The 27,148-nt window shown below is 41.0% G+C and overlaps 1 protein-coding gene across 1 annotated transcript in view; it reads left to right on the forward strand.

The window, feature by feature from the left end:
- Nucleotides 1–281: 281 nt before the first annotated feature.
- The window catches only part of Csrnp3 (cysteine and serine rich nuclear protein 3), a 193,443-nt gene continuing 166,576 nt past the window's right edge, over nt 282–27,148 (forward strand). The window contains exons 1-2 of the mRNA XM_015996010.3: nt 282–418; nt 17,860–18,021. The gene's annotated coding sequence lies outside the window, so the exon portion shown is untranslated. The remainder of the gene's footprint in view (nt 419–17,859; nt 18,022–27,148) is intronic.

Consider the following 27,148-nt stretch of genomic DNA (forward strand, 5'->3'; position numbering starts at 1 on the left):
TATTTTTTTCCTCTAAAGGAAAAAAAAATCAATGGAGTGAGGGGAAACAGGCCATTTATCTAGGCTTTCCTCAAGTGTTTGCTTTGATTTGTGGTGGGCGAGGCATAGATTAACCCCGTTTTCCTACACCCAAAACAAGACTTTTGACTCCAGCTGGCTGTTCTTTGAAATCTTTCTTTTCAGTTCGTCTCTCCATATTTCTTTTTTCCTTCCTCCCACTGCTGCAGGGATTTGTCCTCTAAAAGCTCAGGGTGGGAGGGAGCAAGGGCTGGGAGCAGGCGAGCAGTAAGAGCTGGAGGACGCCAGGATCTGGCTTTTGTTATTGGTTGGCTGCGGCCTGATGGATGGCCGAGGGCGGAGTGAGTCACTCTTTTCAGTGTGTTCTGCCGGAGCCCAAGTACTGAGACCACATTTACAGGTAAGAGCAAAAATAATAATACTAAGAAGAAGAAAAGAGAATTTCTTTTCTTTTTTAAAAAATGGAAACGCTAGGTTCTAGTAGAAGCATCCTTTAGGGTGTGGGAATCCTGAAGGCGCTTGGCTAAAGCTGTCCCTAGCTAGACTGCGGGCAGCCTTAGTGAGCAGTTCGTCGTGGCTGCAAAAGCCTTCCCTGATTTAAACACGAAAACGCACAGAAACGCCAGAGGCATGGCTTCTTCTGATAGCCACCCAAGCAAACGTTACTGAGCAAAACCGATGGATAAAATCGTGCGTCTTTGTGTTTTTAATCAAGGCTTGTGTTCATGGAAACCAAAGGAGGCATGGGAAAAAAGCTTGATAGATTCCACAGGTCCTGAGAAAATGGAGCCTTCTCTGTACGCACAGGATTTAGTGTGGGGTCTTTATCCTTCCCACCCAGTAAGGAGCTTATGAAAATCATTTTTCAGTTTGCAGCTTCCTATAGTCTTGACTTGGAACGAAGGGTCTGTGTGCATGTAAGCTCTCTTCTCTCGATGCATCTCATGCCCCGAGCAGCTGCAGCGTTTTAGTCAGCAGATTTGAAGCTTACGTGTGGTGTGGAGATGAAGTAACCATCAATAGAGAGCTGTCAACATGCGCGGGACTGTTTTCACTTTAAAAGCACAGGAGTCTAATTGGGAAGGATGAGACTTGGCTGCGAAAAGTAGTGTCTGACAGAGAAGTTTCATTAATGAACCAGATGCGTCAAGGTTAAGAAATTCCAACACATATTGCTAGCGATAGACTTACGACAGTGTGTGTGTGTGTGTGTGTGTGTGTGTGTGTGTGTGTGTGTGTGTGTGTGTGTTTAATATTCCTCGAGTTTTGACTTTGCTAGTTGCAAATTATGTTTTATTTTCTTTTAGGACAATCAGGGAAGATTTTTTAACAGTGTGGAATAAATGACATATGTTAGTAATAAAGACAGAAAAGTAACTTAATTGCACAACACTAGCCTCTCAGTTGATTTTTAATATATATGACCATTTAGGGCTGAGAGGATCTCATTACTTTTGAGCTCTTAAGAAAATAGTACAGTTGTGGACACATTGTCAGCTAATTGATACCTGTTGACTGGAATAAAACAGAAGCATAATAGTGGTGTGAATAATTCATTCATATGTATTTTTGATGCCTTTGAATGAATTACAAACTACTAAGAATGATTATAATTTTTTAAGAAAACCTGGTCTTGTTTTTGCTTTGATTTGGAAGGTGGATTGTGCAAACCTTTGAATGAGGTGGTACAAACATAGTGATTCTTAAGAAATTAAATGGGAAAGAAATACTGCTGGATATTTCGGAAAGATTATTCAAGTTAATGAACGCCTACTTTGAACTTTCTAAACACACTAAATATACTTAATGTCTTTATACTCTCAGGTGTTATGTTGGTCTCTTCTATGGTTTGTTTTGAACTATTTCATAATTTTAAAAATGATGATGTAATGCTAAAATTTTTCTGTGTTTTTAATTGTTAATGTTTTTTAAAAGTAATTTTTGATTTACAAACAAAATGGCAATTGTAATTAATTCAAGTTTCCCACCTTCATGGAACTTAAGGTGATATACAAGAATAAATACATATTGAGCTACTGGAATGTGTTACAGACAATAAATTGATGCAGCTACATTCTTAAAAAAGGAATTATAAATTCTGAACAAAGCTACCTCTAGGAATGAAAGGGGATTGATGAAAATTAGAGAGCAGAGTTCCACATGGTTTTAAATTATTCTGTTTCCTTGGAAACCAGCTGCTGCGGATGCATTTTGCTTTCTTTAGCTAAAAATATCATCCTTTTAATAATCACTAAGGGAAAGGTTCTGAATAAAAGCAGAGTATATTGTTGTTGCTTTTTATACTGTCCTTAATGGCTCACATGTTTTGGATGGAAAGTAGATAAACCCTTTCTCCATCAGCATTTCCTATCAGGCACTGGCAGACGTCTGCTTGGCTTATTATAAAAAGGAGACAACTGTGGCAGCTTCTACTGCAGTCTATGGGAAAGAGAGAGAAAGAGAAGAGAGAGAGAGAGAGAGAGAGAGAGAGAGAGAGAGAGAGAGAGAGAGAGAGAGAGAGAGAGCTGTACTGAAGGCAAAAGAGAGGAAAAAGCATGAAAGATGATACAGGCAAATGAAAGCCTTCCAAAGCTCTCCAGTAAGCCATGGCAGCCAGCTTTAAGAAGTAAATGTTAGGTTTGTAGTGCAGATAACTAGTATTGTTTTGTCTTCTTTTGCTCAGTGTTTGATTTCATTTTTCTCCCCATGTTGTAGTGGTTAATAGTGTACTGAGTAAGATGAAAAAAGAAAAAAACACATTTTTAATGCATTGGTAGCTTAAAAAAATGAAAATGCTGGAGATGCATGCCCAGGCTATGAGTAGTGAGCAACTAGATCGTATTTGGACACATGGAATAAGGACCTCTAGACCACATTTTACTAATTCAGTCATTTTCTTACCTTGATAATCTGCCTAATGAATAAAAGACTATCCGTTCTAAGCAAGCTAAAAAAATAATTGTTTTAATATTAAGGTTATTCATTTTAAATTTAATAATTTTTTTAATATATGTACATACATATTTGAAGAATTTTTCTTTGTTTGAAATAAAGCATTGTTTTATATGGCTTTCCTTTATAAGAAAAAAGCTCATCACAATTATCATCCTATTTTGCTCTAGGCAATTTCTCAAATTAAAATATTTTTCATTATGTGTGCTTTGAAGATGACACTGTCGTCCCGAACACCGTTTCTGTTGCCATTTGTGAAGCAGGAGAATCATCATAATGTTTTAGTTTTGCTATTATTGTTATAATGCAAATGAGATTTTCCATTCCGTTATCTCTTTACCGCTAGTTTAAATAACTTTGACGGGGAATGCTTCATTTTCCTAATAGTTATCTTAGCCGGTTAGATTTAGCATGAGCAGTGCAGCAAACCCAGTACTACCCACGTAAACCACGTGCTAAAATAGTTACCATTTAACCAGTTCATTATCTGCAGTTAAATTCGCCGGGTGCATCACTACTTTGCTTTTCAGGGGGCCTTAGGATGGTGGGGACTATTTAGTTTTTCCTCAATTAACGTGAACAAATTACTTCAGAGATAACACTTTCAGTGTGAATGGTGATGACATCGAAAAGCGCACTTCGAGCAAGCATTGCAGCAAGGAATGGTCACGTGACCTGTGCAAATAACTCACTACTCGGGTGCAGTCAAAATTGCCAAGTATACTTCAAGCTCCTGAAGATTATGTACCAAACACGCATATTCTCAACATTAGGTAACTTAAAAATACAGTATACTGCTTCCATCTATAAAGTTTTATGTTCCTTTATTGTCTGAAAATGGCTTGCTACCATTTTAGATGCTTATGTACAGTCCTCTCAAGTCTCATAAAATATACTAAGGAAAATTAATATTTAATCGCTTCCTCCATAATATAGGTGGGCAGCTTCATATCTGTAGTGGAAATATGCTGCTATTAGCAAATGACCCCACATTTCTAGAAATGGGAAGGGCTGGGATTTACAAGAACGGGTAGTAACATCAGGGTAAGAAAGCATGGGCCAGATTTCACCAGCTTCAGATATGCTACATTCTTAAGGTGATCCAGGCGAATGAAAACTCACATTAACATCTGTACGACCAGGTGCCATAACGCAAAGCTGTTATCGATCAGATGTTATTCTTGCTTTCATCTACATTAATACCCAATATTTAGTATAGGAGTTATACAGGAATGAAAAGGGAATCGATTCAAAGTAGTTGCTGTTCTTCAGTCATATTTTCATGCATCAAGGAGCAAGGCATGGGATTTGTTATCAAGCCAATGATGTCATTCATATAGTCCACAAATCTCAGTCAGTGGGCAGGACATTGTATTCCTCAGTCAGTTGTTTAGATCTCAGTTATAATAGTAGACTAGACAGCTTGACCTAAACATTGTTGAAAGTACAAATTCTGAAAACACAGACTCAATTTAAGATTTCAAATATTTTATTCAAGATATCCTAATAAGTGTTAATGCCTTCTATGGAATGTATGTCAGCAAGGATATCGTGGACCAGAGAACAACTTCATGGATGTTGAGCTCATCATTTGAAAGGGTAGATAAGATGGGCTGGGAAGACAGCTCCATGGTTAAACTGCTTGCTGTGTAAGTGAGAGGACTAGAGTTTGGAGCCCCAGAATCCATGCAAATGTCGGGTGGGCACACCATTAGCCAAGTCCCTGCAATCCCAGCCTGAGGAGGCCAAAACGGGGGACCCAGCTGGCTATGGACACTAGCCCTCTCTGCTACTTCTAGGTTTGACTGAGAGATGCTGCCTCAAAAAATAAAGGAGAAGAATGATAGAGTAATATTCCCAATGTCAGTACAAAGCCTCCACACACATGTATGCATATCTTCACACATGGACATGCATATGATCATATGAACATGCATTTACACACATGCATAGCATATGCATGTGCACATGAGAGAAAAAGGAGATAGTGGCCCTGTCATACATTTTTCAAGAGCCCTTATATTAAGGATAGGTCCAGTTTAACAAAATAGTTTCAAACAGTAATTGGGAGCCTGGTGCATACAATATATTTCTCTCCTTTTTTCTGATTCATTCATACATTAATTAAAAATGAAACTAACTCAAAAGAAAAACAACAAATGCTTTTTGTGAAAACTTATATCTTTAATCAATATTTAGCAAAAAACCTTTCATAAATATTCATATTTTCCCTATACTGTATATTTTAGGTGCCGTTCCCTATGAGCATGTGACTTACCCACAGAGATATCTTCCTGGTGTCTTCATTTCAGTTGTCAGGACACTAAAGCATAGAAAATTATTCTGGAGGGAGAGGGAGAGGAAGCCTTTGCCTGTGCAAAATTATGATAGCTAATGCCTATGTATTTAAATTAAATGTGGCACGTGTTGCATTAAAGACTGTATAAAGAGAATTGGAGTTAAGAGTGCTTTGGAAGACTGTAAAAATGCACAACTGGCCAGGTGAACTCCAGGGCATAACGACATTTTATAACTGCAGGGACTTCTGCACTTAGACCTCCTCCAGGGCCCCGTGAGGCGGGTGGGCTTCATTTGCTGTCACTGTCTCCTTCACTGTTTGTAAGTTCGACAGCAGGTCAGAAATAGAGTTTCTTTTCCTAGCAAGTGTCTAAACAGTTGATGGCTGTCATGTTATGGATCCACCACAAATATTTAATGAATGAAACAATTTCCTTAGCAGCAGGAGGCATGAATATCTTTGCAAATATCTTCCTTCCTTCCTTCCTTCCTTCCTTCCTTCCTTCCTTCCTTCCTTCCTTCCTTCCTTCCTTCCTTCCCTCCCTCCCTCCCTTCCTTTTCTTTTTTCCTTCCTTCTTTCCTCCCCTCCCCTCTCCTCCCTCCCTCCCTTATTTATTTACTTCTTCCTTCCTTTCCCCAGGCTAGCTGTGAAACGTCATCAGTTCCCAGGCAGTTGTGGTTGTGATGGTGTCAGCTTAGTAGGGACAAGGAGACTCCCAGAAAGGTTTATTGTTGTTTTCTTTTCCTTCCCGGAAGTCCTAGTCATTCTTATTTTGCTTAATCAAAATTTCGTTATTTTAGCTGATAAACCTCAGGTTTGACTTTGTTTACCCACTGTGAGGTCCAAACCCTCTAGGGGGCCCACAGAAGCCATGCAGTTCTGGGTGTCAAATGAGGAGCTGAGCTTGGAGACTCTACTGTGATTTTTTTCTTTTGAGGTTATCCCACAATATGCAGGTGAGGCTCTGGAGAGAGAAGCCCCTTTCTTGTCTTGCACTGCCTGGACTGTTTCTTAGTCTGGCCTTTGCATCCCTTCTCTGTCCTCTCTAGCTTTCTCCAAACCATCTGAGCCGTAATTGCCAGTGGTAGGGTTTTCCTGTCCCCACATCAGTCTTCTACACAGCATCTGATAGGCAGTTTGTGTTCCAAATGCTGTTGCTGACTAAATTATGAAGTGAGTGATGGTCTCAGGCAGCCAGCCATCTAGCCTCTTCTAACCCCTCAGTGACAGACACACCTGCATTCTATGGTAGTCCTTTTCTTTCATGTACTTCTCCAGGAATGCTCTTCAATGTGACAGCTTTCATGTCAGTGGAATGTCATGAAGCCAGGCAAATTTTCACATTGCAGATTTTTATTGTTTAAGATTCCACTTGAGTTTTCCTGTGTTAATGAGGGATTTCATCTGCATACTTTCCCCCATTTCATGCCTCTCTGCTTTGTTTCATTATAAGGCAGCAGTCAGCCCTCCATATTAGCTGGCATCACAGCCACAGTTTCAACCAAATACAGGTTGAAAATATTCAGGGGAAAATGGCTTGTGTTCCTTAAGCAAGACAGGGTAACAACTACGAGCATCGCGTTTGCATGGCATTTGGCTTTACACAGAATGCAGAGGCCATCCATCATAAACTGTGGGAGGGCACTAGTGTGCTACGTGGAATCCTGTGTGCTTCCACAGACACAGACATTGGTGGATTTTAGGACAGAGAAGGTTCTTGGAACCAATTCCTCACAATACTGAGGGATGACTTCTACTTTGTATACATATTCATTCAGAGCATCCTATATTCAACCAATAGATGGGTTGCAAATCAATGTACTTAAGTCACTAATATATAAGTCACTAACATAGATATAGTATATATAATATAAGCCATCTCTTTCACATATATTGGGGAGTTAATGAATCCCACTTTGTTATGATAAAGATGTCCAGTAGCGTGTGATTAAACCTAGAATTGTAGGGGCTGTGGCTGTAACTCAGTAAGAGAGTGCTTGCCTAGCTTGAATGAGGCCCTGGGTTTGACTCCTAGCACTGAAAAAACAAACAACACACAAACACACAAAGGAAAAAAATCCAAGTAAACAAAACCCCATGCATTGTTCAGAAACCCTTTTATTCTACCATTGATTTTCTGCCAATTATGTTGTGCTCTGGTGAACAATCCTAAGTCTAAATGTACAGCAAGTCACAGGGCTGGGGCAGTGACAAAGGAAGCAAGTGTAGGGGTTTCCACCCCAGGACCAGTGTGCGTTTCACTGAATCTCAGCACACGTCAGGGTGGAGGTGAGCAGATAATGCGGGAGGGTAGAAGCCTTTGGAGAGAATTATCATGACAAGCGAATAGAAAGGATGGGAGGAAGAACAATGAAGAAAGGAAAGCAGAGTGGGAGGGAAGGAAAAGAAGCGAAAGTGTGTGTGTGTGTGTGTGTGTGTGAGAGAGAGAGAGAGAGAGAGAGAGAGAGAGAGAGAGAGAGAGAGAGAGAGAGAGAGAGAGAGAGAGAGAGAGAGAGAATGAGCATCAGGACCCTGTTTTGGAAAAGAGGAAAGGGGACAGGGAAGGAGGGGGTGGGAGGGAGGCTGAGCAGGTAAAGAAGGAAGCCAGTTGTAAGCAGTGAGGTAATATTGTGAGAGTGAGGAAACGTGATGCACGGTTCCAAATGTGCAGGCCCTGGAGTTTGCGTTCTAGTTCGACAGTCTACCTCTACGACCTTGGCTTTGTTATCGAATCTCTTTTTCCCTCCCCCACCCCCCCACCCCCCCACCCCGTTGAATAATAACAACAGCTAGTGAGATGGTATACACGATAGTCAGTTTTCTGTTGTGTGAGGAATTATCACCAGCACACCAGGGTAAGCCACTCACACATGCTAGCTTAGAACGCGGAGTGTCAGAAGTGCTGCACGGCATGGCTGTACTCATCGCTCAGGGTCCCACAGGCTGGACTCAGTTCAGCTCAGCTCCTGTCTCTTAGCTTTCTGTGGTGGCGCATCCCATTCCAAGCTCATCTTGTTGATGGTAGAATTTGACTCCTTAGATTGACATCCCAAGAACCGTGTTCCTCTGTGCTTTCCATACCATGTACTCCTAACCCCACACAAAAGCTCTTTCTCACACTGAATCCCTCTCATCCTTATTCTATAACCTCTAGGCAGGGGTTCTTAACTTGGGGGTCACCTCCCCTCATAGTCAAATGACCCTTTCACAGGGTTGCCTAAGACCACTAGAAAACACAGATATTCACGTTATCATTCATAGCAGTAGCAAAATGACAGTTATGAAGTAGCAACTAAAATGATTTTATGTCTGAGGGTCACCACAATGAGAAGAGCTGTATTAAAGGGCCGCAGCATTAGGGAGGTTGGGAACCACTGCTCTTGGTCCAGTTTGATGGGCTTGTGTGGTTAGGACATAGCCCCCCCACCCCCACCCCCAATCAGGTCACTGGTTCATATGCAAATCCTTTTTGCTACATTCCATATGCTCGTGAGTGTGATCACCAGAGTGGGTGCTCTTCACGTTCACAACCACGGACTCAAATAAGCATGTATACCCAGACCAGAGAATGTCAGGGACTGTTCTGGCTGGAATTCTGTCTGTCCCTCACCTAAAACACTGGAATGATGTTTCGTGCAAAATAGGTAATGTATGTATGTTAACAGTAATTGTTAATTTGAATAGCTGACAAATTTACAATAAAATAAAATAAATACATCCTGCATTATTAGCAAAGGTATGGCAAAAATATGTCCAAGAGCACCATCAAAGACCGGGCAATGGTGGCACATGCCTTTAATCCCAGCACGTAGGAGGCAGAGGCAGGCGGATCTCTGTGAGTTTGAGGACTGCCTGGTCTGCAGAGTGAGTACCAAGACAGGCTCCAAAGCTACACAGAGAACCCTGTCTTGGAAAAAAAGACACAAATTGGCAGGGCTTCTCTGGCAGCCAAACTGGCAAAGTGTTTGGAAATGTCATTATTCTACCTTTAGGGACTCATCCTAAAGTTGTGTGCAACAATATAAAATTATGGTAAAATGGTTCTGTGATTTACATGTGTTTCCTCTGAATATGTGAAAGGAGCCCAGCGTGCTCTTTTAGAAGTTTACTTAAATATTTATAGTACAATTTGTTGCTGGAGGGCTTCTCTCCAGGTTCCACCAAGCTCCGCAGTCCCACAATCCACGTATAAAATAATCACTCAGACATTTATATTACTTATAAACTGTATGGCCGTGGCAGGCTTCTTGCTAACTGTTCTTATATCTTAAATTAACCCATTTCTATAAATCTATACATTGCCACGTTGCTGGTGGCTTACCGGTGTCTTTACATGCTGCTTGTCCTGGCGGTAGCTGCAGTGTCTCTCCCCCTTCTTCCTGTTTCCCCAATTCTCCTCTCTCCTTGTCCCGCCTATACTTCCTGCCTGGTCACTGGCCATCAGTGTTTTATTTATATAGAGTGATATCCACAGTAACAATTAGTCAGTGAAATACTATGTAGCCACAAATACAAAACCAAAATCAAATTAGACAGTTATGGAACAGAATGTTTTTGTAACCTAATTGGAAAATTATAGCTTATAAAACTGTGTATGCCATGTTAATACAGTCACAGGCTTTCCTCCATTGTGAGGTAGGCTTTTGGTAAAATCTGATCACTTGATGAACAAACATACCCTAATAATTTCCCTCAAATTGTTGTATGTCAAAATAGGCATCGAGAGACTTCTTTTAGAGTGTGAGGTAGGCATTTTGCAGGATGTGGTCACTCAATAAGGAAAGAGCCCAACATTGCCTGTGCTCACCATCAAGAAGGAGGGTGCCTTCCTTGGAAGAGTTTCATCTTTTACCTGTCTTTGCAGGGGTCATTCATGCAATGACCCCAAAGGTCAACAGTGCAGCTTGGTCCCTCACCCCTAATTTATCATCCTGCTTTGTGTGAATAATCTGGTTAAATTTCACTCTCAGCAAACATTTGCTTGCTCGTTTCAATTAAATTTATGAAGAAGTCAGTTTCTCACAGCTCTAGATGTGGGTCAGCCAAGATCAAAATAATTTCTTGATGTCTCATGACATGGTGGAGCGAGGCCATTTACATAGCTCAGCAGGGAAAGGCTCTTGCCCCCAAACATGATGGACCTGGGTTTGATTCCAGAACCCACAAGGTGAAATGAGAGAACCAACTCCTGCAAGTTGTCTTTCTCTGATCTTTAAACACCTGCTGTGGCAAGTATGTATCACACACACACACACACACACGCTCTAAATAAAGAAATGAATGAATGAATGTTAAAATAATCCTTCGGTGGAAGTGAGAAAGCATGGCAGCATGAGAGAAGAGGCACAGGAGAGGCAGGGAGAGGAATCAGAGCTGTGCAGACTTCAGGTTGTGGCTTTGTTCTGCTGTAGCTGTGATGCATCCTGGGATAGCTAATCCTCACGAATGACAGGAAGGTGTTGGAATTATCAGTCCTTAGAAGACCTGGAACGGAAAGTCTGACACTATAAACCAGCTACTCATTAGTCCTGTGCTATAGGGGAGAAAACTCCAGGAAATTAAACCAGCCACCCACGAAATTGTAAGGAATGGTAAACGTGTTTGTAGCAATGGGCTTTTCATCAAATGGGTAATTTCTGGTGAGTCTTGGAACTATGTATTTGAAAAAAAACAGTCCTCCCCAGGATTGCTTACCAGTTGACCTGAGATACAGCCCACTGCAACTCACAACCGCATCCCGCCGTGGTAACACTTCCCTCCAGGGATTTTTTTTTTCCCTCTCAAGAGTTTATTTTTCATCTGTAACTCCTGAGATCTTAACATTCACATCCCACAGGTGTGCTTTTAACTGGGGGATCTGGACATTCACATCCCACAGATGTGCTTTTAACTGGGGGATCTGGATGTCACCAGATGTGGGTAAGAACGGTTCTTCCCAGCCGCCATTCAGAGTTCTCACACCTTTGCTACTAGACACTTGCCTCACCCCCTACAACCAGCCTGGTTTCTTCTGCCTCTCCTTTTACGACGAAATCCTTGACAAAAATCAATGCCAAGACCTTTTAAGCTCCCCAATTGTTCTTTTTCTCATTTAGAGGTTTTCCTGCCTTCGGAATCTCCTCACCTATGTTTTACCTGCTTTCATCCATGTCCCTAGAATTGCTCAGTCTACCTTCACTTTTAACCTCCATCTCTCTGTAGCTCCACCAATTTATCTTTATTGTTATTTTTGTGGTGGCAACACTTGCACCCGGGGCTTTGTGTGTGCAAGGTAGGCACCCTGCCACTAAGCACTTGCAAGGTCTTCTCCCTGGGAGCTTCTGGCTTACCCTTTGCTAAGCAACCCAAGCCTGTGACTGTGCCCTGGTTGCCTGGTCAGCGTTGTGTCAGTGAGAGGGAGAACAGGACATGAAAACAACACGGGAAGATGGCAGGTACAGGCTTACTATTCCGTGTACTTGGGTTCCGAGTGGTTATCCGGGTATCTTAGCCCATAGTATAAATCTCGACGTAGAATATTTCCTCTATAACACTCGTCTGATTGGCCAAAATCCAAGGTCTGTGGAGGCACGCTCCTAAGCTCTCTACTAACTTTAGGAAATCAACTTTCATTTGTAGCAAGGTCATCATACCCAACATTCCTCACAGTTCTTCCCTCAAAACAGCAAATTAGATTTTGACGTTTTATTCTTTAAGTGATCTTTCCTGAGTCAGTAGCTAATTCAGTTATTTCTCATTTATATCATCATAAAATGTAGCTTATAAATTAATTATTTGCAATTTTCTACTCTTAACTCCAGTAATCTGCTTTTTGTTTTGAGTTTCTGGGCCCATGTATAATTACTATAATGTCGTTTTAAATATTTTGATTCAAAATATGATTATTCTATGTCTGACTCCCTTCAGGCTGCTATAGCAAAATACCATGGACATGGTGGATTATTATTATTATTATTATTTGTTTTGTTTTATTTTTGAGATAGGGTTTCTCTGTGTAGCTTTGGAGCCTTTTCTGGAACTCACTCTGTAGCCCAGGCTGGCCTCAAACTCAAACCTGCCTCTGCCTCCCGAGTGCTGGGGTTAAAGGCGTGGGCCACCATCGCCCAGCTGGGTGGATTATTAACAGCAGGAAAAATACTTCTCACTATTCTGGAGCACGGACACCCAGATCAAGATCCCATTATATTCTATATCTGGAGAGACTTGCTTGTTCTAGACCTTGTTCACTGTAACCTCACAGCAGAATGAGAAGGAATTTGGGCAGGGATGAGAGGCTCTTGGAAGGAAAATACTTATTAGCCTCAATGACATAATTATTTCCCTAAAACTCCACCTCTTGATGCTGCCACCTTGGGTTAAGTTAGGATTATAACATTTATAACATTGTAGCAATATAGGAACAAGACCATTCATAATCCTCTGACTGCAGTACAAATTGTAACTATTTTTTTAAACATAAAAACAGGTTATAAATTGTAACTATTTTTATACTGTATTAGGACTAATACAGTGTTGCCAATAGGTAGATTTCAGAAACATAACAGTCCCCATACATTTTGCATGTACACATGATTGGCCCTTGTCATGGAACCCTGGAGTAAAACCCCGACATGTCTGATCGACAGGTGGTACACAGCAAATGCAGTACTCACTGTTGGGAAATCTCAATCAAGTCTTCCAGATTTCTGAGTGTGTTAACAGTTCCTTCCAGTTATGAGGTCTCAAAAATTTTGTGTCAGAGGGTAATTTCAAATATTGTTTAGGATTTTCTCTTAGCTGTAGATAAAAAACAAAAACAAAAACAAAACCCCAAAACCAAAACACTCATTGAGAAGCATTCATAGTAACTTAACTTCCTAAGGTGCCTCCCTTGTCACCCATTACTGCAGCCATACTGCATGGGGATGGTATCCTAACCTCTCTCACGGTCTCATCCTCCCGAATGGTTTTCGTGTTGCCATGAAAGGAATTATAACATGGTGATTTCAGTAATGGGGTTGAAGGGTATAAAAAAAAAATGGAACGAGATTGGTGAAAACAAAGCAAGTTGACAGTTTTTCTCTTTCTTCTTTCTTTTTATCTTCCTTTTCTCCCCTTCTCCCTCCCTCCCCTTTCCCACTCAAATACCCAACTATACATTTCAGGCTTTCTCTAATTAATACAGAAACAGAGGTACATTTGAGTTCGATGGAGGCCTTCTTTTTCAACTCATGGGGGCTTTAACCCATGAGTTAGGGTGCCCAGTACTCAGTCACACAAAACACTCACTGAGTAAGTGGCCTCCGGATCTTGTCTGGGGATTCAAACAGTGCAGTTCATGGGCCACAGAAGGTGGGTTTAGGAAGAAATTTCGTTGTAGATACATAGGTGGAGCTTAATAGAAAAAAGCAGAGATACTGGATAGCCAGAGTGGTTCCCTGGGATGGGGTAATGTCATGCTTCTAATCTGACATACTTTTTGGGATTGATGGAAGAAACTGCTGAGAGTGGGGTGAACCGGAGTTTGATGGAGGCCCTCCTTTTTTTTTGGTTAGGTAGACTTTAACTTAGAAATTAGGTTGTTGGATGTATAGAATTACACAAAGCTTTTCCTGAGGCCTTTCCTCTAACTTCATGTAGGCTTTAACTGAAGAATTTGGGTACTGGATACTGACCATCATACACAAAGTTTACTGGGTCAGTGACTAGTGGGTTTTTGTCTCATGACTTTGAAGAGTGAAATTCAAGGACCACAGAGGGGCCATTTTAGGAAGAAGGTTTGTTGTTGATTCATATGTGGGAGCTTGAAAGAGAAAAGGAGGAACTTGTGGATGGCAGGAGCAGGTCCAGGGATGGGTATCAGCAGCTGCTAGCTTCTTGGGAGGGGTACTCTCAGGAGGAGAGACAGCAAAGAACCAGGAACCAGAGCTTTCCTGGCATCCCTGTTTTATGTCAGGGATACTTGTGAAATTGTTGCTTTGGGATCTCTGTCCTACCTGACCAGTGTCTGTCTCCTGTTCTCATCATAGTGATTGTTCAAGGGTCTTTAGCACATCCACACATCAAAGCATAAATGTGAGAAAAATCTAACAAGTGCTTTATATTGATTTTACATCATGAAAAGAAATTTATTAAAGACCTTTCCCAAACTATTCTGTAAGACTTAGAACACTTCTACGTGAGTGACTTGAGGAGAAGGTGCTTCTCCCCACTGTAGGCTGAGCACTGTCTCCAAGAGAGGTTTTAAGGAGAGACCACTAGATTTCCAACAAAGCCAGTGTAGAGTCCAAGTGTTGAAATTCTTGCAGAGCAGGTAGTGATTTTGTATTTGCTTTAAAAAGAAAAAAGAAAATATTGACTGAGCAACTTTAGGAGAATGCGGCTAAAGCAGTTATTTGTACTTTTAATTCTAAATCAGTAAGTAAATCCTTGAGATGATTACTATTCATTTATGACCCTCCCCTGTCTAATTATTTATTTGACTTGATAGAGGAATGCTTACTTCTTTATCACTAATTTTCTTTGCCAAATAAGCATATAAAGTGGTACGGCGTATCTGAATTATTCTGTTGAACTGTAGCAGGCAAGATTTCCCCACTGTTATCAAGTATTTGGTAAGTGCCGGGCAGTGGTGGTGCACACCTTTAATCCCAGCACTTGGGAGGTAGAGGCAGTTGGATCTCTTGTGAGTTCAAGGCCAGCCTGGGCTACAGAGTGAGTTCCAGGAAAGGCACGAAGCTACACAGAGAAACCCTGTCTCGGGAAAACAAAAACAAAAACAAAAAAACAACAAGCAAACAAAAAAAACAAAAAGTAATTGGTAAGTCTACACACACACACACACACACACACACACACACACACACACACACTCACTCACTCACGCATATATACATGCATGTAAGAATCTTGAATTCTTCCCAACTAGAGAAATGTTTAAAACCTTTTAGGTTCTGCTTTCTGTGCCCAGACGCCTGTCTAATTTCATCAACAGCATGCTCTTCTCAGTCCCTTTACACTCAACTCTTCCTTCACCGTGGACCACTCTTCCTCAAAGTCCCCGGTGCCAACTCATTGTGACACTCCCCGGTGCCAACTCATTGTGACACTCCCCAAAAATGATAACTGAATGTCCTTTATATGGCCAAATTATGGTCCCTATATCCCCCAAGTGTTTGTTTGGCTCCCTAGCTTCCATACGACATTATATATTTAAGTTCTTTTGTATGTCGTTAGCTTGTCTCCCCCTACATCGTTAGCTCCCAGTAGATGAGCACCACCACACAATAAGGAGTTTTTAAAATACATTGCTTCTTTGTCATCGTCTATCATTTCAAACAATGCCAGTGGGCCTAGAGACCTCTTTTAGCAGGTAAGAATGCTTTCTGTTCTTGCAGAGGACCCAAACTCCGTTCTTCGCTCCCATGTTTGGGAGCTCACAATTGCCTATGTAATTCTGGATTGAGGGAATCCAACATCGTCTTCTGGCCTCTGCAGGCACCCTGCACTCACGTGTTCATATCCAACACAGACTTCCATTCAGATACACAGTTAAAAGTAGAATAAATCTTAAAAACCTAACAGTGAACTACAGGAAAATACAGTAACTGTTTAGCCAGTAAATATCAAATGCATGCTAAGCAGAGAGACACAAATGACCAATAAAGGCACTCAATGGGAAAAAAAAAGTAAATATAAACCCAGAATGAGACTACGATGACCAGCATCAGTGTTGGTGCTAGCAGGAGAGGAGTAGGTAAGAGAAAGCCTTTGAAGATCAGCGCCGTGTGCCAGCCGGGAGGGAGCCTGGGGAATCAGAGAGGATGCCTGTTACCCAAGGGACCTGGAGCAAAAATGTCCCATGGAATTGTAGTCATCCAATTAAGGGACAACATCTGGTCAATAATGGCAGAGAGGGGCCAGACCCCAAAGTAGACCTTTTAAAAATTAGTTCCTGCAGCTGGATTTCCTCCATACTACCAGAAAGCCATGCCTTGAATTGCCATATTGAGGTTCATCTTGAGAGGTCTCTTCCCCTTTGCAGCTCATGCTGCCAGGGTTTCTTGTGCTATTGGTTCGCTCAGCAATGCATGGTCGGTTAAGAGCATCATGTTGATGGGGAAGACAAGATTTTTTTTTTTCCGAGACAGGGTTTCTCTGTGTAGTTTTTGGTGCCTGTCCTGGATCTCGCTCTGTAGACCAGGCTGGCATCGAACTCACAGAGATCCGCCTGCTTCTGACTCCTGAGTGCTGGGATTAAAGGTGTGCGCCACCACTGCCTGGCCATGTTAAGAAAAGATTTTGATAGCCCAGGCAGTTAACCATCCAAGTTCCTGATGCTGACCATTCTTGTCTGTGTTGTTGAATCAGTATAACGTGGCCTTCAAGTTCCGATGTAATTTGAAAACCGCTTCCTTTGCTTTGTAAACAAAATCAGTAAGTGATAAATGGATGTGTACTGTGCTGTACAGGACACTTCTGGATATGTAAACAAGGCACTGGCCAGGTTACAGTAGGTTAAACTGTGAAAGCATTGAGCCAAAATGACTTAGCCCCAGGTAGGCATCTCTCATGCAGACCTGGAAATGCGGTCTCTCATTTACCACATCACAGAACCCACCACCTACTGTCTACTTGTTTGGGAGGCTGTTTATTATTGCAGTTATGTATCATTTTCCCTTGGAAAAGGCATATTTCTTGTTACAAATAGCACATAAAGAGACAACGAAGAAGACTGCATGATTTTTATCACAGCCGACCCTATTCCCTCCTGAAGGTCTGCCACTGTAGGCATTGTGTTTACAACCACGATTACCTTTGCTGGTTCTCTATAGATGCAGAGAAATTGTTACTCTCAGTGGTTTAATGATTCATCAAGCTTGACATTAACAATTTTTTTTTTAAAAATTGTGAATCCACCCGCATCTGACTGACTCTCCTTGCCTATGTTGCCACAAAGAGTGAAGAAGTTTAAATTAATGCTTTATCCAACAAAAAGATTTAGGGACTGCAGTCTGTCATGTGTAAAATCTATTCAGCGCTCCTTAGCACAGGCCTTGAATATTCCCTGTGGCTCTGCTGAATTGACTGGAAACATGATAAGGCATCTAAATTCTGCAGGTATTGCCATTCCTAGCAACCAATTTGATTTTTGATGGACAAAGAGCCCCAGGAAAGTAGATGCCTTTGTGCCTGAGAAAAAAGAAATCCCCAACAAGATAGACATACCCTCATCAGCATGCTCCCGGTATGACAGCATGCAAGTGAGTGATCCATTTTGTTCTGAACTCTGGCTCCGTCAGTGACAGTACATGGTTTACTAGCACAAATCAAATAAATGTATTTGACTTGCGTTCTGGCATTTGAAAACCTGAAACCATATTTCCTTATGCAGCATTCTTATTCCACATTCTTAATTTGAACTCTTCCTTACAGACACCATGGCCAGAATGAGAATGAAATATAAGAGCGAGTCAGGGTGCAGTTGTTCACAATGTTACAGGAAGTGTGGACTGTGTGGTTCAAAGCACCCGACCCAAGAAGACTCTAAGTCCTTGACTATGCAGTCAGTGGGCACAGATTTCAATGCTCTGCTCCCGTTCCCTCTGCAGGTCCATGTGACAGCTATGAGTGGAATTTTAAAGGGGACGTTTGAAGAAGCTGACAGCGCCTCACTCTGCTCTTCTGTGCAGGAATCAGATGACGACATTTTTAGCTGTGACTGTGCTGAGAGTCTTGATAGTGTCAGTCTGTCCACACCTGATCGTTTACCCGTGAGTATCTCAAGCTGTATTTCACTTGTCTTCCTCTGCATCATATTCGGATGGTTGGTTCTTGAGGGTTTCAGCTCACGTCACTGCCTTGTATCTGCTTCCGAGTTCTGCATCACACAAATGTATCATTTTGACAGTATCATTTCCTTTAATTAGTCCTCATGGTGTGCGTTCCCCTATACCATGGAATGGGTCTAGAGGAGGCAGAATTTAGTCGGAGGTAACCAGATAGCAACTGAAACTCGTTTCATCTTCAGCTTTCTGGAATAGGACTTTGAGAAATCGAATCAGTGGAGCCATTTTTGCATCTAATACTGTAATCATGGCCAGCTGGTTGGGAAGTATTTGACATCCGAGTGCCATGCACTCACCCAGACTAGATTGCTTTTTCTAATTTTGAGGATCAAACCCAGATTCTTGCACATGCTAGGTACATACTTTGCCACTGAGGCACATACTCAGAACAGAGAAAGTTGGAGAAGAGGGGCAGAGTGAAGAGAAGAAGGAAGGGGCAGGGGAGGGGAGGAGAGGAGAGGAGGAAAAGGGAGGAGAGAGGAGAAAAGGGAGGAGAGAGGAGAAAAGGCTGGTTAGATGGCTCAATCGTAAGGTAAAGGCTCTTACTACTGTGCTTGATGAACTTGGTCAGATCACTGGGATCCATGTGGTGGAAGGACAGAACCCGTGCTTGAAAATTGTCTTCTGACCTCCACATACATGCCCACCACACACACATGTATACACATACAAATAACTATAATATTGCTGGGCGGTAGTGGCCCACACCTTTAATCCTAGCATTTGGGAGGCAGAGGCAGGCGGATCTCTGTGAGTTCGAGGCCAGCCTGGGCTACAGAGTGAGTTCCAGGAAAGGCGCAAAGACATACAGAGAAACCCTGTCTCAAAAAATTACCAAAGAAAGAAAAACCAAAAAAAACAAAACAAAAAAAAAAAAAAACAAACAAAACAAAACAAAACAAAACAAAAGCCCAAATAACTATAATATAGTAATGAAATGGATTTAAAAAAAAAAAAAAAAAAAAAAAGATATGCTGCTGCAAAATCCAGACTCTGAAAGTTCTGAAATTCTACAGACAGAGGTAAAACTCAGATGTGAGGCAAGGCTCATAAACCAGAGTAAAGGTGGCCTTCTTCACATATTTACTTCTTCTAAGGAGATTAATGTGAACAAAAAGGATATGTTCTGATTTATTATCCCACCTATTTTCTAGTTACATTCATGGTAAAAAGGTGCACATAAGTGAAGTTTTGATATAGGGGAACTTTTTTCTATAATTCTGCCCATTCAAACCTAATAATTAAGGGAAGCTGAGACTTGAAAACATGTTATTATTGTTGCTTTGTTTCAATTTAGTTTTGTGGCACCCATGCTTAAACCTAGAGCCATGTACATTTTGGACAGCTGCACTACAACTGAGCTGGATGATTGATTGATAAATAAAACACTGATTGGCCAGTAGCCAGGCAGGAAGTATAGGTGGGACAAAGAGGGAGGAGAATTCTGGGAAGTGGAAGGCTGAAGCAGGGAGATGCTGCCGCCATGATGAGAAGCAACATGTTAAGATACTGATAAGCCATATGGCAACTTCTGGATTAATAGAAATGGGTTAATTTAAGACATAAGAACAGTTAGCAAGAAGCCTGCCATGGCTATAACAGGTTATAAATAATATAAGTCTCTGTGTGTTTACTTGGTTGGGTCTGAGTGGCTGCCGGACTAGCGGGTGAGAGATTTGTCCTACACTGAGCCATCTCCCAATCATCATAATTATTTCTTTAAAATTGTTACTATATTTATTAATCTCTCTCTCTCTCTCTCTCTCTCTCTCTCTCTCTCTCTCTCTCTCGTGTGTGTGTGTGTGTGTGTGTGTGTGTGTGTGTGTGTGTGTGTTTGTATGCATGCACAGCACATGTGTGGAGGTCAGAGGACAACTTGCAAAGTCTCCATTATAGGAGTCTAGGGGTTGAATTTGGGTCATCAGACTGGTGGCAAGTGCCTTTACCTGAAGACTCCCATAATTATTTTCTAAAAGTGTTGCTATACTATGCATATCAACAAAGCCTTTAAAGGATGTCCTACTTGGCTTTTTATTGCCATGAAGAAGGCCATAATTAAAAATGACTTGGGGAGGAAAAGGCTTATTTCAGTTTATGGTTATATTCTATCAAGTTCCAGGGCAGGAACTCAAGGCAGAATCCTGGAAGCAGGGACTGAAGCAGAGGCCATCAAGGAATGGTGCTAACTGGCTTGCTCACCATGACTCACTCAACCTGCTTTTTTTATACAACCCAAGACCAACTACCTACAGGGAGAACCACCCACAATGAGTTGGACCCTTCCACATCAATCATGAAACAAGGAAATGTCTCTATAGGCTTGTCTATGGGCCAATCTGATGGGAATATTTTCTCAATCAAGATTCTTTCTTCACATAAGACTCTAGCTTGTATCTAGTTGACAGAAAAGGCTAATGTGACAACAAGGTAAACGTCATTTAAAGTTTACTTTTTGTGTTGAATAATTTCTACCTTCTAATATGTAAGTGTAAAAATTATCAAACAAAGTAATGCAATGTTATTTTTACATAGAGTTTTCTACTTTTCCTGTGCTTAATTTCTAGGGAATTTTGTATTTAGAGATTTTTTTTAAATTAATTGAAACATCCTCAGAAAGTCTTACTAACATTTGTACAAATCTTTCTGTGAACCCTAAAATTCCATTTTTGTACCTTCTGCTTCCCACTCATGATTTAAGAATTTTAATCAAAAAGAAAGAAAGAAAGAACAGAAAAAAAAAGAAAAGATGGCCAGGCGGTGGTGGCGCATGCCTTTAATCCCAGCACTCGGGAGGCAGAGCCAGGCGGATCTTTGTGAGTTCGAGGCCAGCCTGGGTTACCAAATGAGCTCCAGGAAAGGCGCAAAGCTACACAGAAAAACCCTGTCTCGGAAAAAAAAAAAAAAAAAAAAAAGAAAAGATGGGTGGTAGTGGTGCATGCCTTTATCCCAGCACTCGGTAGGCAGAGCCAGATGGATCTCTGTGAGTTCTAGGCCAGCCTACTCTACAGAGTGAGATCCAAGATAGGTACCAAAACTACACAGAGAAACCCTGTCTCAAACATCCACCCCCACCCCCACCCCCACAAAAAAAGATTTAAGAATTTTATTTGGTATCCATGCATGTGCCATCATTACTAGAAAAATTTAGAATTCAAAACAGATCAGATTTTGTAAGATGTTTTAGGTTTTGTATGGTTTATCTCTTGATTAATGCAGAACTTTTTAAATGAATCCCAAACAAGTACAAAAAGTGAGTAGAAGATTCATGAGCTTTGAGAAGAGAGGATAGCCACCGTTTGGTGTAACTAGAGTTTTCCTGCCTTGCCCACAGTCAGAACAAATCTCTGTCACCTGCCAGTCCCACAGCTGCTCAGACCCAACCAAGTAAACACAGAGACTTATATGGCTTACAAACTGTATGGCCGGGCCAGTCTTCTTGCTAACTGTTCTTAAAGCTTAAATTAATCCATTTCTATAAATCTATACCTTGCCACGTGGCTCGTGGCTTACTGGCATCTTTACATGCTGCTTCTCTTGGCAGTGGCTGGCAGTGTCTCCTTCTGCCTTCCTTTTCTTTCTTTTCTCTTCTCTGTTAGTCCCGCCTATACTTCCTGCCTAGCCACTGGCCAATCAGTGTTTTATTTATTGACCAATCAGAGTAATTTGACATACAGACCATCCCACAGCAGTTTGGAAGTAAGATTGTTTAGTGATGCACAATTATTTTGTGTCCAGACCAGGAATTTGGGGAGAATGTTCCTTGAGGTCTGTTTCCTGCTTTTTCACACCTTCCTCTAGGCAGCTGTATCCTTGAAAAAGGCCAGGGCACCGGCTTTTGGTCTTGCTATGACCCTCGATGCCTAGAATGGCATAGAACATTTGAACGAACAGATTGATTCTGATAGTTCTTTCATTCTTTTTTGATGTAGTATCGGAGTTTGATCTCAGGCTTTGCAATTCAGTATGAGAGTACTTGTCGAATATGTACAAAGCCTGAGATCAAACTCTGGTACTACCACAATTCAAAATTCTCAAGTGCTGTAAAGAATGAGTCAAAATACACTGTGTGGAATTCTAAAGAATTAATACAATTAAAAAAAAAATGCATCTCCTGGAGGGCTCACATCCTTAAAAAAGCAGTAGTCCACATTAAACGCAAGACTATGGGGAGCACTCTAATGGTACCCCCCTCTCTGTGTTTGGAGAGTCTCCCTTTCAAGCTGGGAGCACTAGAGAAGTTGTCTAGCATTTCTCAAGCATTTTTTCCCCTTTGGCCACTCCTGAGAGGCATCATTGTCTAAGAGGTTTTTTTCCCCAAGCAAGCCCCTAGTCTAATAGTACTGAGGGCTAATCTAGTCATAGAGAAGGGCAAGTTTCACACCTCTGTGATTATCTTTTTTTCTTAAGCTCCAATATTTTTTCAACATCCTTGGTATCCGTGAATCTCCTAAAGTCACAAATTGGTTCTTGCCTAGAAAAATCAATCTCAAGACTTCTCTATGCAAGGCGTCAATTGATTTCTGCGGCTTGTGAACTCACAAAGTACCAGTAACGTTCATTTAAGCATCATCGGTTCTTACAGATGTGGTTCAAGAAGCATCCCGGATGAAAGTAACATTCTGGCACTTTAGGGAAGGTTAGAGAAAGTGCAGGTACAGCAGTTGATCTGAATATTTGAACAGTTTCCTGGAAGAATAAAAATAGCAGCTGGGAGGTTTTTTTAAAAAAACTACTTTGATATGTGGTAACTCCTCCATCACTTCCTGTCCCTGCAGCCTGTAGAGGAGACTTAAGCCCACTGTAGTCAGAGAAGCGTTAGGTTGTAAACTTTAGGTTGTAAATCTTTTCTTTTGGGGTGGGGTAGTTTTTGTTTTGTTTTGTTTTCCCCATCCTCAGCACAGGGGATGAGCTTGCTTGTCTTGGTGACTTTTTCAGTGCTGAGGGCAATGTCCGCTGATTCTCCTTTGCAAGGGAATGTTGTGTCGATATTTATCATGCGGTAACTTGCAACTGAGAACTGTATGTGGCGCCCCACCAGGAGGGGGAGGAAGAAGAATGCGCAGATACAATGTGCGGAGGACTTTCTGTCACTGAGGGCGACTCACAGTCTAGTCTCAAATGCAAAGCCTTATTAACTAGTCTGTGAAGTTGGGAAAAGAGAAGAAAACCCACAAACCCACATCCTTTTTGCTAAGAGGACCTGATGCTTGGCTGCAGGACCTGGTGCAGACTAAGACAAAAGACAGCAGTCGTGCTGTATCTCATTTTTTGACTCCAAGAACATTTAGCAGTGCCTTTTAGAGCAACTAGGCTGACTCTCGCTCTACAGCTGAGGAGGCCAAGACCCGCAGAGGAGGACTTGGCAAGAATAAAAATGTGAGCTGTGGCAGAGTACATAAATGTCTACCCGTAGACTCTGCCTTTCCACCCAACCCTGGTAGCTCCATGGTTTACTTACAGGACTGCTTGCTAAGTACGGAGGAGAACCAACTCATCGAGTGAGTGACATGGCGGCTGCTTTTCCGCCAACTTCTCTTAGATGTAGAGTGCATCTGTCTTTTGGCAAAAGCGAGTGAGTCAAAAAATGGTAGACTGAGAATTCAAGCAGTCAAATGACAGTCGTTGGCTTCTCCTTCCTGCTAGGAAGCGACAGGGCAGGCTTTCCTCGTGTCACTGACATTGATGGAAGTATCTCAGAGCAAACATGTTTTACATTTACATGAAAGAAATTGGTTTGTCCTTGTGACATAATGCTACTCGTGATAATGATGGAAATGTTGCCATGGAAAGTGGGTGAGCTGGAGTATGCCGAGGGAATCTTAAACAGTAGCTAGCAGATCCCGGCTTATAGAACTGCCTCTAGAGAGAACAATCTTCACACTTTTCAGTTTTGTCCCAGATGGGAATTGGGCATGTTGGACTCCCTGGCAATAGATAATTTCTGTCTGTCTCGTCAACTCCAGGGCACAGCATCACTCGTTTCACAGTTCAAGCCTTCAGATGCTCACTGCTGTCCCATTTCAGCTGAGCTCACTACTTGCTCACAACTTGCCATTAAGTGGAGTACAAAATTTGCTTTTCTATTTGTTTGTTTTGAACCTTGACAAATCATCAAAATTCAATGTTGAACTTAAAAGCGTAGTCGGACCAAATTTCCAATAAAATTGGATGTGTGCAACAGGGAATGAAGCTTAACAATGCGATGGCTTTAATTCTGCCAGAGAAAAGGTAAACGCAAGGCCAGTCCTGTGGGGTGGATGGTACTGTCGCTCACCTGAATTGAAGGATAAGGCTTTATTAGCTTGAGATCTGAGATATTTAATGGAAAAACCTCCCACTTTTCTGCATCTATTATTTACTCAGGATGTTTATAGGTGAATTGATTTTGTAACTGTATTTCATTCAGAGAAGAATTAAAGTCACTATTAAATATTAATGATACCATCTACACGGTAGTGATCGAAATGTTTTCTCTGACAGGGATAATCTATTTACAAATAAATCTTAGAATGTTTACATTTTATTAACATCTCAATAGAGCCATATTTGTCATTGGTGAGGGGACAGAGACATTATGCTGTCACTCGGTAGCCTCAGGAGTTTCCTTAATTTTTTTAGGGACTTCTACCAAAACCAAACTGAAATTTGTAAGCCAATTGGAAACAAGAGTTTTATTAAACATAATTTTAATGCAGACTTTCAGCAGAAGGGTTAAGAGAAAGGCACATCCAGGTGTGGGAATTGGCTCCTCCAGGGAAAGTCACAATTAACTGTCTTAAATTCACTGTATATACATTTGTGTATGTGTGTGTCTAAAGTTATAGCTCAAAAAGTAGCTAAGAAACCATTTGTCCCTTTCCTTTCTCTTTAATAAGTGAGATGATTGGTAGGCTGGGGAGAAGTCTTGGGTGGAATTATGATCTACAAGACTGGAAGCGGGGGTGGTGGTGGGGATTACACAAAGGCTTTAGTACATGTCCTTTTCCTGTAAGTGGGCTTTCTGGTGAGATTCCTAGAAAATTGCAGGTATACACCTGGGAATAGAGAGGAGTTTCAATAATTGATAGACATACTAGAATTCTTGCCTCTCTACTGGTGAGAGGTTCCAGCTGGATTCCTGGGTGAAGGGCTCTTTTACATTCTGTTTCCCCATAGTCTCCCCATTTTTCTTTCTATCTAGCCTCCATATCCTTACTCTGGGATCATCTAAGAGCGGGCCCCAAGCACTGAATGACCAATTGCCCAGCTGAAAAATATGGTGCCTTCTAAATGGATCCAAATAAAGTGAGGTGATTCAAATTTTAATATCCACCTTCCCAGAGTCCCAATCTTCCAGGTTTGATTTGAAAAGCGGAGATTCACCAGCTTTACCCTGCTGCTTAGGATGAGGCTGCTGGTGGCATCAGTGCCGGAGGCAAAAGTCCTAGGGATTCTCTAAAGACTTCACAATGTATTGCCTAGATCAGGCTTTCTGATGCCTTTGACAGCTCAGGGAGGTACATCTGTGTGATGTGAATACAGAGAGGGATTGCTTAGAAAAGCTCAAAGTCATTTGGGGCAATTTCATTTTTTTTTAAATTTTCCAGTTAAAAAGTGTGGTTTGTAAAAGTAACAGAGAAAAGAGCAATCATTATAAACATAGCAAAAACTAAACCAAAGACCAATATGTAAAAATGTGTAAAGGCGTTCATTTTCTTTTAACGATGTTTAATTTTCAATAGGAAAATGTTTCAAGTGAGCTAAAATGGCGGTAAATTCAGTTGCATTGATTTTTTTTTTATTGTAAATGTAGTAATGAAGTACTAGCAAAGATTCATTTATATCATTGGCTATTCTAAGAATTTGAATGAAAGTTTATTAAATGATTCAAATAGTCAACTGTTAACTGTTAATTGAAGATTATTTTTTGGAGACTTCAATGAGTATCACCAAATACTAACATAACAAAAATACTCTTCTTCAAAACAGAAATTACCAAACTAAAATAGAGAAAATCCAAAGCAAACAGCAGCACCACCACCACACTACACCCTAACTGCAAACAATTCAAACAATTCTCAAAGCTCCGTGAAGGCTGGTGAAGAAAACCAGGCAGGATGCTAACTCACTAGATACCTGTTGGTGGGAGAGAGGCCGAGGTGGTTTCTTGGTCGGGTTCATTTGCTGTGGGTCCGGTTCCTTGTCACACAGGGAGACCTCAGGTGCAAGGATTATATATTTTCTTCCATGATGAGGAGATAATGTTGCTAGAAATACTATGAAGTAAAGGTATGTATATTCATTTTAAATCATCTTTGTATAGAAGATACAAAGAAATAAATATTTATTTCATTTGAAATTTGGTATCTATGGTTGCTACATTTATATGTATTGTGAGGTTTGATATCAGAATTTGGCATTAATTCTGTTTTTAAGATTCTTCATTTGGAAGAAATAGTAAAAACATTTAAATATGGGTCATATTCCCAATGAAGTCAGTCCTGATTTCTACAAATCAGATCCATTAATTTTTTTTTCTTTCTTTCTCTTTTGGATCCTGTGTCAGGCCTGATTTTCTGCCATTTGCTGTTTCTATGGCAACTCTTATTTTGGCTTGTAGAGTATTAGAGATATCAGATTATTTACATTTTCAGATATATATATTTCAAGAATACTTACCAAATTTCATATTGGTATACTTGAAAATAGACATGTGGAAATAACTTTAGCTTTACAGATTATTTTTAAAATATTTTTTGTGACAAAAATTGTTTACAACCTAGATGCCTTGCAATTGGTTAGATAATTTCTGGGAAACTGATAAAATTGATTGCTATGTGGGTGACAAGACCAGTGGAATAAATATATCAATTGGTATAAAATATATTCACATTGCTAAACACATATGCTAAATTATATGCTTCCATTGAGGTTTGTGTGTGTGTGTGTGTGTGTGTGTGTGTGTGTGTGTGTTTGTGTGTGTGTGTGAGTTTTGTATTTGCAATATGAAGAAAAGTAAATGTATTTTCTGAGATTTTTCTCTGAGTGTTGGAATTATGAGTGATTTATGGTA

Source organism: Peromyscus maniculatus, chromosome 4, assembly GCF_049852395.1.
Source record: "Peromyscus maniculatus bairdii isolate BWxNUB_F1_BW_parent chromosome 4, HU_Pman_BW_mat_3.1, whole genome shotgun sequence".
NCBI lineage: Eukaryota > Metazoa > Chordata > Mammalia > Rodentia > Cricetidae > Peromyscus > Peromyscus maniculatus.